This window comes from Ammospiza nelsoni, chromosome 3, assembly GCF_027579445.1.
Source record: "Ammospiza nelsoni isolate bAmmNel1 chromosome 3, bAmmNel1.pri, whole genome shotgun sequence".
Classification (NCBI taxonomy): domain Eukaryota; kingdom Metazoa; phylum Chordata; class Aves; order Passeriformes; family Passerellidae; genus Ammospiza; species Ammospiza nelsoni.
In genome coordinates, this window is record NC_080635.1 from 12,030,866 (window position 1) to 12,042,357 (window position 11,492).

Sequence of the window (11,492 nt, forward strand, 5' to 3'; positions counted from 1 at the left end):
ATGGATATTTTTGAGGATTTGCTGTATTCCTCACACTAATGCAGCCAAGTAGAGTGCAAGATTATCTATATTGATCAGAGGAGCAGAGTCAAATTTCTGGTTCAATTTTCAGGCATATTTCCTCAACAGGGTTAAGATTGGCATTGTGTGTAGGAGTCACAAAAGGATGCAAAAAAAATTATCTTCCTTCTTTATATGTATATCTATATCCATATATCTATACATATATATCTATAGATAGATATAGAGTAGATTCAGGTAAATACAGCAACATGAAAAGAATCTTCTGGGCGAGCACCACTTTGACATCTTCCTCTCATCAAACTTGAATCATTATTTTAGCTACATTTAAGGGTTCCAGCTACCATTTCAACCCCTATGCTTCCTGTATTTTGAAATCATATTTTAAATAGAAAAGTCAGAATTTGTCAACTGGGAAAGGGAAGGTCTCAGTGAAAGCAAGGAGATCTGGGTTCACTGCAGAAGTAGTGAATGAGTTCATGATGCCATGACAGGCTACAGATGAAGCCTGCTCTTTTAGCCACACCTTTCAGGCCCTCTCAGGTCATTCCTTTCATTAATTTATCCATTGTTTATATGATAGTGGCCTACCTTTTTAGGTGCTGGTTCCCCCAGTGTCCTTGGCAATTATTTTTGACATTTTAGTTATAGATTGTGGTCAAAAAGAGAAATCTACTCTCTTTTCCTAGATGTAACCTGCTGCCTGATAATGTTTAAATTAAGAAACATCAAATCAAACTGGTACACAATGAATAACGTTCTCTAAACTCCTTTGCAATAATATTCCTTATTTTTACATAAATCCCTTTTACCTTTCCTTGACTGTTGCTTTCCAAGTTTAAAAAATCTTAGTCTGTATGATCCTTCTTTGTATGGATTCTATATTTTTTTTTCCCCTGGGACAGTTTGATTGTCTTTATCTGTTTTCTTCTACTGCTCCATCCTTTTAGAGGTGGGGTGATTAGAAAGACATGCAGAGTTCAAGCTGTGGGAACACCATGGTTTTGTAAAGTGGCATAACAATGTTTTTGCTCTTGTTTTTCATCCTTCATTAATGGTTCTTGCTGTTCTGTTTTCCTTCTTCACTGCTCCTGATCCATGAACTAACATTTTCAAAGAACTATCAATAATGACTCCAAGATCTTTCCTGAAGGCTGAGAGGTAATTTAGAGTACATTTATATATAAATTTAGACTATTTTTCCCTCAAATCTTATTCTTTAAATTCCACCTGACATTGATTGATTGTCCCATCATTCAGCATTGTGAGATCATTCTGCTGCTTCTTGCAATCAGTTTTCATTTTTAGTGCCCTGAATAATTTGAACCATAAAGAAATTCTGTCACTTCCCTATTTATTCCTTTCCTGAGCTTTAAATGCATTGGCTGGGGACAATTCATATGGGCTCACAGTTTAATTTCCCTACATTATGAAAATTACTATTTATTTTCATTCTTTATATCCTGCCTTTTAATAAGTCATTGATCCTGGAAAGGGCCTTTCTGGTAGTTCCATACAGTTTAATTTTTTTAAAATCCTTTCATGAGAAAACTTGTCAAAACCTCATTGGAAATCCAAGTATAGAAGATCAATTGAAATGGCCTCGTCCCCATTTATCATCTCTTTCAAAAGAGAGCCTGAATACCCTTGTGAGATGTGGCTTTGTGTCCTGGCCTTGCTGTGTTGTATTTGTTTGCGTGCTGCTTATTTCTTAACAATTTTATTAGGTCATTTAGTGTAAAAAGTGAGATTTGCTGGTCTAGTTTTCCACTGATCTGTTAAGGGATTACTCATTTAATCCCGGTATGTATAAAGCCTGTTTAAGCTGGGAGTACTTCCATGTGTGATTTCTTTCAGGACTCTTACTGAAATACTACTAATTTACTCTTTTCTGATCTAAAACCTTGCTTGTTTACATTTTGGTTTGAGGCAGTTGCTCTGGCTTTTCTCCTGTAGAGAAGCTATATATCATCTCTCAATTATTTTCTAACAGCCACTGACTGCATTGATTTCACTCCTCTAATAAAGCACAAGCTTTTTGACTAATTGCTGCCTCTAGAAACTCTTCTGCAGACACGCTTGTATTGATACATTGTTTTGGAAGAAAATCTTTTGCTTTTTGTAAATTGATCCTTGACATCTCTTTTGCCTGTCCATACTGTGATTTTCAGATTTGACTCCCTAACATGCCCTTTACCATTTTCTTCAGCTGAGCACAGCTTCCAGTTCTTGATTTATTGAGTTTGCTGGAAGCTCGAAACTAGATTCCAATGTGATTTGTTATCGTCCTTCCCTCCCTTCATAAGAAAAAAATGAAATGGTTAACAGTATTGGCGTGTGAATTATCTCTGCAAGACACTCAAATCAATCCTGTGCTGAGGGATTTCACATCCCCCCACCACTCCCTGGAGACTTGGTGAGACATGAGGATAAATGAAGACACAGCAGCGTGGGCTTCAGTCTGTTGCTGATGCGCTGCTGGCTGCAGTCAGTGCTGCTGGATCCACTGCTGGAGATGTGGAGATCAAAGCTCAGCAGCTCTGCTGCCTCCTCTCCTGCCTGCGGTGCAGGCATTACTCAAGTATAGTAGTAGTCCTAGTAAAAGATCTGTAATTGTATTTAAATATCTGTATATAGGCCTTGCCCTGATAAGCCCCGGTTGTTCTTGATGAGCTGCAGCTGTGATGCCCTTAATTGGGCTGCAGCTAATGAAGATAACTGGGATGAAAGGGGCTGGGCTTGGCCAGTCAGGGAGAGCCTGGAAGGAGCCCTGACTAAGAAGCAGCACCAAGCAGAAGAGGTGTGTGCTGTGAAGATCTGCCCCTAAGAAATATCACCGAGAAGGTACGAGACTTTAGAAACATGTTTGCGACAGTATGGGACTTTAGAAACATGAAATACAACAAGATAACAACACTCAAGCATTTCCTACAACAGGAGCTCTTGCCACCCTGGTTGCCAGAGACATGTCACCTTAGGGGGACGCTAACTCCAAACCCAGACACTGTATTCAAAGTTCACTTTGTGCGGTGGTTTCTACTAAATATCTGAGCATGCTCTGAAATCAGGGTCATGAAAGCAGCTCCATGAAGCCACTTGTTATTAATGTGCCTCATTTCTTTTTTTAATATGCCCAGTACTGCTACTGGCATCAGTAAAACACCTTGCAAAGAAAATGTCCCTTTAAAAGGAGGTTCTGCATGCTGGCTCACCACCTCAGAAGTACCGAGGGAGAGCACTGTAGGTGCACACTCTGTGACTCTACAGATCTCTTGTTCCTTGGTTTTGAGAAGAGGAGACTTTATTAATTCTTGGTCAGAGTGTGCAAGGGCAATGACAGGGGGTGGAAGTAAGGGAATGTTTCTATAGGAAAAGGTTTTCCTGGCAGCAACCAGATTTGAGTGTTCAGCCAGTTCATGGAGAAACCAACCCTAAACCAAAGAGCTCAAAAAAACTCCTTCCCAAACCAGGTTTCATCAAGAAAATATTTAAGGATAGACCCCATATTGAACTTCTCTGACTGAGATACTCTCTTTGCATGTATTTAAGGTTTGCTTCCTCTCCTGAAAGATCTAGCCACTGCTTTTTAGTTAGAATATTCTGCTGAGTGTCATGACATCTTTGTGATGAGGCACCCTGTTGCCTGCCACGTCAGCAAACCTTGACCTTAGAGCATTTTAGCTTCAGTTTCATACCCTAAATTCAGGTACTATACCCACAGAGCTAAATTTGCCTCAAATTTAGAAAACACAGGAGTTGCTAAGATCATAAAGGAACATCCAGCATGTTATTCGTGCAAATTCAACTCCGTGAAAAAGCCTTTCCAAGAAGACATCAAAAATCTTGCAATATTGAACAAGTTTTTTAGGTAATAACATTGCAAAATTTTAAGAATGCATTGTCTGACTGAATTAGGAGTTTCTGATAAAGAAATAATATATCACTGCCTGGATGCTAATAAATGCACTATTTCAGTTTCCAAGATCATGTTCTGTGGAAATATTCTCCCTCAGTATTTAGGGACTGTAAATTTGGAGTTTTCTAAAGCTTTTTAGGAAAAAAAGATTTAAAGCTTTTAAAAGCTTTTGTCTTGTACTTTCAGTTTGACGCTTATACCAGTTGCTTTTAAAATGATTAAACAATCCTTACTGAGTACGATTTCTGTAGTCTTGTAGTCTTGCACCAGTATTGGTATCTTTCCATGTTATAGTATTGACATTTGTTGGCTATGTCATTCTTTATCAGTTCTTCCTAGTCACTTCAGCTTCACTTCTGCATGTGAAAGATTAGTAGGGTTGGAAGAAATCTTCAATGTTTTATTTAATCTCCTTTTAACTCCAATAAAAGTAACTTCCCCACTGCAGACCATCTCTAATCCATGGATATCCCAGTCTAGGATACTGCCAGGATATTACTAATTTGCAGGTAACTTATTCCTAATGCTATGTGTATTTCATTCTATCTCTTCACAATTTTGATGACAAGGTGGGTATAGGTGCTTATACGTCTGGTCATACAATTTCTCAAGGACAAGCAGTAATTTAAGTAATATTAATAACAAGTAATTTAATAATTTTAAATTATTTTAAAAATAGCAAATAATTTAATAATTTCTGTAGTGTTTTAGGCTTTTTTTTTTTTTTTTGGTGCATCAGACAGCTCTAGTCTAGTCTTTGGACTGGAGCACTGGTTTGTGTTTGCTGTTGGCCTTGAAGGTAACTATTTTTCCTTATCCTACTTGCACTCTCAACATCTGTTCCATCTATTCAGAAAATGCTTTCATTTCTCATAGTTTTTAAAATCTGTAGGGCAAACCTTGAGTATGGAATAAGAAAAAGAGGATTATTTTTACTTTAAATGTTCTTCTCAAGTATCTTTTCTTTAAACTCCATTTCTGCTGGTCTTTTACATATTTATACACAATAATCAAATATGGTTTTGAAATGTAAAATATTTTCACATTACTTTGAAATTATTTCCTTTTTCACTAAGATATCTGGAACAGCTGCCACTTGTCTTTTACACAGCCAGGGTCTTTCTCACGTCTGAAAGGCAGAACTTTGATACTCTGCTTTTGTTACATCTAAAGTAGCTCTCTGTCCATGCACCAGTAGATAAGTAGAATATAAATGTTGAGATCTGTGATGCAAATGTCACAGAAAAGGTTGCACTAAAAGCCAGTAGGGAAACTACTGGAGCTCTATAAATTTTCCAGCAATTTGTATTAATAATCTGACTTTGTGGGTAATTAAGCTGTTACCCTGTCAGCTCAATGTGAAAATTTTTTAGCAATTTGCATGTTGACTGTTATCCATTAAAGTAACACAAGTAATATTCTAAAAGCCTATCTTAAGATGATAATGTTTTGACAACTAAACCCTTTTCCGTAAAGCTAACAGGAATTTTTATGAATCTGGAGTTCTCCTCAAGTAACTCAATCATAGCACAAACAAGCATATGATTCAGTCCCATTCAGGGAGAGAAAAACAGGTTATTCTTGCCCTTTTTCTCTGTAGGGAATACAGAGCAGGTTGGTTGCACTTCTCTGTTCCTAAAATAAGCCCAAATTTCTGCGTAATGCAGAATTCAACTCGGAGCATTCTCATACAACAGAACGAGCGCTGTGTGCTTCAGAAAGCTGTAAATCCTGGTGCTGGGCTGAAACACAGCCCAGGGGAATGCAGCCTTGGCTGGCAGTGCCTCTTCAGGCTGACAGCTCCTCTTCTCTCCTCTTTCTCCTCTGGTTGCAAACTGGTGTTTGTTAGTATGCTGCAGCTGTGCAGATTTTCATTTCTGATAAAACTTAGCCTGAGAGGTATTTGTTGATGATTGTCAACAATCAGATGAATTATAGATGATGTTGGTAAACAAAACGCTGCCTTGATGAATGATGACTTGGCTATACTATGACATGACTGCTAAGTCATTCAAAGCACTGATTAAACCCATTACAGTAAAATAATCACCATCCATTACCTTTAATGTCGTGAACTGACAACCTAGTTAAGGCAGCTGATGGTGTCAGCAAAATGATTTGTTGGTGCTCATGTCCAATGACAATAAATCACTTCGATAAATCAATGAACAGTAGCAATAAAACAATATATTTTCATTTTTCTTGACATTCAATTACAGAGTGTGTATACAAACTTATTCTTAAACATTCAGTGATATGGCAGGATTCAGCATCCACCAGCAACTAATACATACAGTTCTTGAGATCTTGTTTTGTCCAATTGTGTTTTACTCTTGGTTTTGTTTTCTGCTGCTGTGATACATCACTTGTCTTACAGAGCCAGATTCATTCTCAGGTATAATGGCAGAATTTTTTTATTCCTTTTCACTTTGTCTGAAGAAGTTTCTTCTTCTAAATTGGTTTCTCTAAGTATGGCAGTTTTTGCAAGCCTTCAAGGATAGTGATCACATTCCTCTTTTTTCATCTTTCTGGAATCACCTCTAGGCTAATAAAGTCTGTAATCTGGCTCACAGGTTAAACTAAAAGAGAACTTACTCATTAGATCAGCCAGACCTGGGCTGAGGCTCTGGTGCTGCTCATGAATAAGCAGTGGATGAGCACTGCTGAGAGCGAATTCAGCCAACAGGCACCATCTCCTCCCTGTTCTGCTGTCACTGGGGCTGTGCTAAATGTCAGTCCTGGCACACAGACAAACAGATTTGGGAGCACTGGATTTTATCCTAGAAGTATACATCTGTATCTACCCATTTCTCTCTCTTGTCATAGATATGTTCATGAGGGGATGTGTGAGCAAACTTTGGGCATGCAGAGAAGCACCAAACCCTAGAAATCAATCCTACACTCACCAGAAATTGTGAAAGGCAAGACACTTCCCAGATACTTGATTGATGCTTATCTCAAGATTGACAATGTCAAAATCTTTATTTATCCTTTTTGGCTAAAGAAAATGAAAAATATTTTTTTCTCTGGGTTCCTTCCTCTTCCCCACCTATGTGCGCACACTCCCCCAGACTCTAAAAATACCCTGAGGAATTCACAGAACATAACTTTTTAGCATGATTCAGCTTAACTATTACCCAGGAGGGTCATGAGAAGGCAGAGATGAAAAACAAGATGGGTCTGGATTCAGTGGATTGTCTTTTCTGAGCTGTCCCACCATTCATGTGCCCTGAGTCTCTACCTGCTTGTTTGTGTCATACTTGCATTGTAAGAGGTTTTCCGTCCATCAAGAGCAGGTATTTTCCACACTTGTACAAAGTGAAGATTTAGTTTTGGTTTCTGGTGGTGATTTAACATGGGATCTGTTGCCTTGACCACTTGCCTGCTGCAGACAGAAAGAGCATCGAGATGAAACTTTTCCATGTGGCTACATTGCAAGGCATATGAAAGATTTTTCTCATTTCTTTCTAAAAATGGATCTGTCAGTAGAGAATGATTGGTCTCAGTGGACATATGGGCAGTTAGAGCTAGGAAAGCTGAATGTCACCATGGGAAGGTAAAAATGAAATGTTTGACTGTAAATTATTTTTTATGTCATATTTAGATTACAGTATAAAAAATGCAAGTAGTCAACATGAGTTATGTAGCAAACATGAAACGTGTCAAGAAATGCTCCACTTTTGATGAAAGTGAACTATAATGGAGACTTGCAGTGACTTTGCAGGAGACACAAGTTGATCCTTATTCCAAAAGTAATATGTGCAGCAAACGCTTCTGAAATGGTGAATTTCAGAACTTTGTGGGCTATGGGCTGTGTAAGAGTTATTAAGAGGTCATTTGAGATAACAATCATCAATTTGGCTCTGCAAAACCTCATCAGTTGCTCAGAAGAGAGGCAGTAAAACAGACTACGGTCCTGTGTTGAATCATCTGCCTGTGAGTTTTGTTTAAAGAGGTAAAGTTTGTAAAAGGAGGGATGCAGGGACATTTTGTGGAAAACTCAAGTATTTTCAAAACTTCTATTCAATTCAAGATTATCTGTGCTACCATGGGTGAGATGTGCATTTTTTCCTGTAACAGTGGTTCATTTAGCTGATGATATCCCACCCCCCAAACTCTACACACCTCTGCGTGTCCAACCTCATGGCCTTTACCAGGAACTTCTTGACACTGAAGCATTGCCTTGCAAAGCAGAGCCAGTGCCTTTAATCACTGGCTGTGTTTCATTCAGAAATCTGTGCTTTTGAGGCCTGTTTTGGCTGGTTCATACTTTCATATTTGGTCTCAGTTTATCAGCTCAGCTTCAGAATGGTCAGAACAGGGCTGGGGGCATGGCCTGGGGACTGAGATTCCTCCCCAGCTGTCAGAGCATCACCTGGGCGTCATGGATCAGGCAGTGCTCCTTCTCTGTGTCACTCCTGGGGTTGAAAGGAGAGGAAGGGAGCAAGCCCTCCACAGACCCTCTCTTCTCTTGACTAAATTTTGAAAAAAAGCCTGCAGGACAGCAGGCTCAGGTGTTCCCTCATGCCAGCTTTACCTGAGACACGATGCCAGTGGCTTCTGGCAAGGTAGCTCAAATTCAAGCCCAAATTTCACCCCAGAAACATTGAGATGAGCACAGGGCTTCAGAGTCCTCACCAGAGGCTGACAGCACCAGTTTCCTCAGCTCTGGAGGAAAGTTAGGATGGAATTTCATTTTAACCTGGGTCAGCCTGGCCAGCTCTTAAGTTTGAGTAGGCTAGATGGTGTTTCTGCTGGTGTAGACAATTTATTAGACAGTCTGCCCATGGGGAATGAGAGGATCTAGTGGGCAATTTTCAGGATGTGATGTTCTGTACCTTGTTAAAATTGCAAAGGGCAACAAGAAAATGTGTGATGCACAGTAGATGAGCTTTGAAAATAACATTCTTCTGATGATTCTTTATAGGGTCCTAACTCTGTCTGAGGAGTCGTGTAATGTTTTTTGGTTGTTTTTTCTTTAAAGTGAAGTCATAGTGTTTTGTACCATCAATAGCTAAATTATGAGATTCTTGTAAAATGGTGGTACTTACTGTACCTTTGGAAAACATTCAGCACTGTGTGAGAACATATATCCCAAAGTGTTGTTTCAAGGAGGCAAAGACACCAGTTGTTATGAAATTTGCTTTCCTACATTCGTTTTAAACTTTCAAGAGATCACACTTCAATATTCCTGTTATCATCACCTTGAGATTAACTGGACTCCAACAAAAAATATTGATGTAAAATGTGTATTTTTACTTAGGTATTAACATTTTATATAGTTTTAAAGTTTTCTAGAAAACTACTTTTACTCAGTGTATATATATATATATATGATGACAGCCTATTATATGATGGTCTGTGGTCCCCCTTAGCTCAAAATAAGATGAATGCATTAACCTTTCTCAAATGTCACCTATAAAATCCATGCAATGAAATAGTTAAGCACATAAGCCTCGACACAATCAATATTTCTTGGTGAAACTGGCTCTGCAGCATATCTTTGCCATCTCTATAAACATTTGTATAGCAAGTTTAACATTTGTGTCTGTTTCCTTTCAAAGCCGATGCAGAATTCCTGAAGGTGTCCTAGCTTGTTAATAGCATCAAATATTGAAAGCTGACCCCGAAGTTTCCTTCCCAAAGTCCTTCTGTCTTGCTCATGGCTGCAAGAAATGAAAAATTAAACACTGAGAGCTCACAGATCCTGTTATTCAGCTTGGAAGCTCTAACAGAGCCTGGTGATCCCTGCAGTGCAGCATTCAGGATTGCTGCTTGTGCCACAGAACAGTCTGGGCAGATTTGGCTCATTAGGGCAAGTACAATTTAAAGGTTTGTCCTAAAATGGGAGGAGAAAGAAAAATAATGCAACCACCACCAGCAGATTGATAGGGGATTAAAAAAAAAAAAAAAAAAAAAGGCAGTGAACAGCATCTGAAATTTCTGAAATTTAGCTGGTATTAGCTTTTTGGTCAAATTTTATCTCTCCATGGGCCACTGTCTCCATGAGAGCAGCAGTGTCTGCTGCTGGCAGCCTCAGGGCTTGGGCCAGCAGGAACCCTGGCCACTGAAGCATCCCCAGAGAATGAGCATCTCCATGGACTGGGACACACACCAGGATAAGGGCAGAGAGGGGAGAGGAGAAGGAGAGCAGCTACATCCAATTTATGCAATTCTCCCAGTGCTTTTCCTTTCTCTTTGACACCTGGCCTGGAATACACACAGCACGCTGCTGATTCACATCTTGTCACTGAGACCTAAGCAATGATTACATTCTGATAAGAAGGCAATTTTATTTCACTCTTGTCTAATAACTTGCAGCAAGTAACTGCATGGTGGAGATGATTTTCTGGGGAGAGAATGAGAGGTTCTTTAAATTGTCCAGGTTTTTTAATACCTTCCCATTGAAGCCTCCAGATTGCCTTACTATAGTCCTATAATAATATATTTTAAAATTTTTTTTAAAAGGCAAAACAGCAAAAAAGACCCCCCCCCCCCCCCCTTCATTCTCTTTTCTACTTTGTCAGGTCAGCATAGAATGTTCAAAACCTGATTTTTTTGTTTTTTAATTCTGGTAGGGGCTGGGGTAGAAAGATGTAAACATCTTTTAAATGCATTCTTCCCATGACTTGCTGGGAAAAAGCAGTGAAACTTACATTTCATCATTAAGTTTGCTGTTTTGACTAAAGTGTTCACTTTATTACCTTGTAAGGCTCCCCCATTTGCCAACAGTCTCAATTTATTCATTTCTCCAACAAGAAGAATGTATTCAGGACTGGAAATCTGGTACACAATGGGGCTATATTTGTATTTGAATTCTGAATTGGTAAATTGCAAACATTTCCCAAAATATTGGCAAGATTCAGAGCAATTTAATGATCATCTGGAAACACAGGGTTAAGCAACTCTCTGTTTATATACAACCTACCTTGCAGAATGTCTTGCAGAATAGCTTTTCTATTAGATCTGTATTGGAATATCTCTGGTAATGGAGTTTAAGAGCACATTTACCTTTCTCACAGCTGTAGCCAATTGGTGACCCATAGTTCCCCGTGAAGTAAATTATGTTCTCGTTATTTGTGCTGCTCCTGGCAGCCAGACATCATTTACTTCAGAGGCAGCAGGGGGAAGGAGGAGAGTTTCAGAGGAAAGGGTGAGTGAGCTCTCTGAAAAACATCCTCCAGCAGGTCCAGCTGTACCTGGGCAAGATGCTCCTGGCTGGTTCTGGGTACATGGGGTGCTTGGGCAACGTGACTTGGAAATCTCACTTTCATCTCTTCAGCCTCTTGACTTTTGTTGATGCTGGGAATTTAAACTCATGGCTAAGTTAGTGTTGCTGTGGCACAGACACGTGTCCTGCTGAGCCATCCTTGCTTCTGGCTGGCCATTTTGGTAGGAGGAGAGCTTGTGTGACAGCTTTTAACAGAGCCTGGAGCCTGCCTTGGCTCAGGGATGTGGCACCTGTGAGCAGCTGTTACCAGTGTGGCTGCACACGAGGCTCCCCTTACAACCTGTGGGTACAGAAAACTTTTCTGCTGGCATTAAACAAACTGAT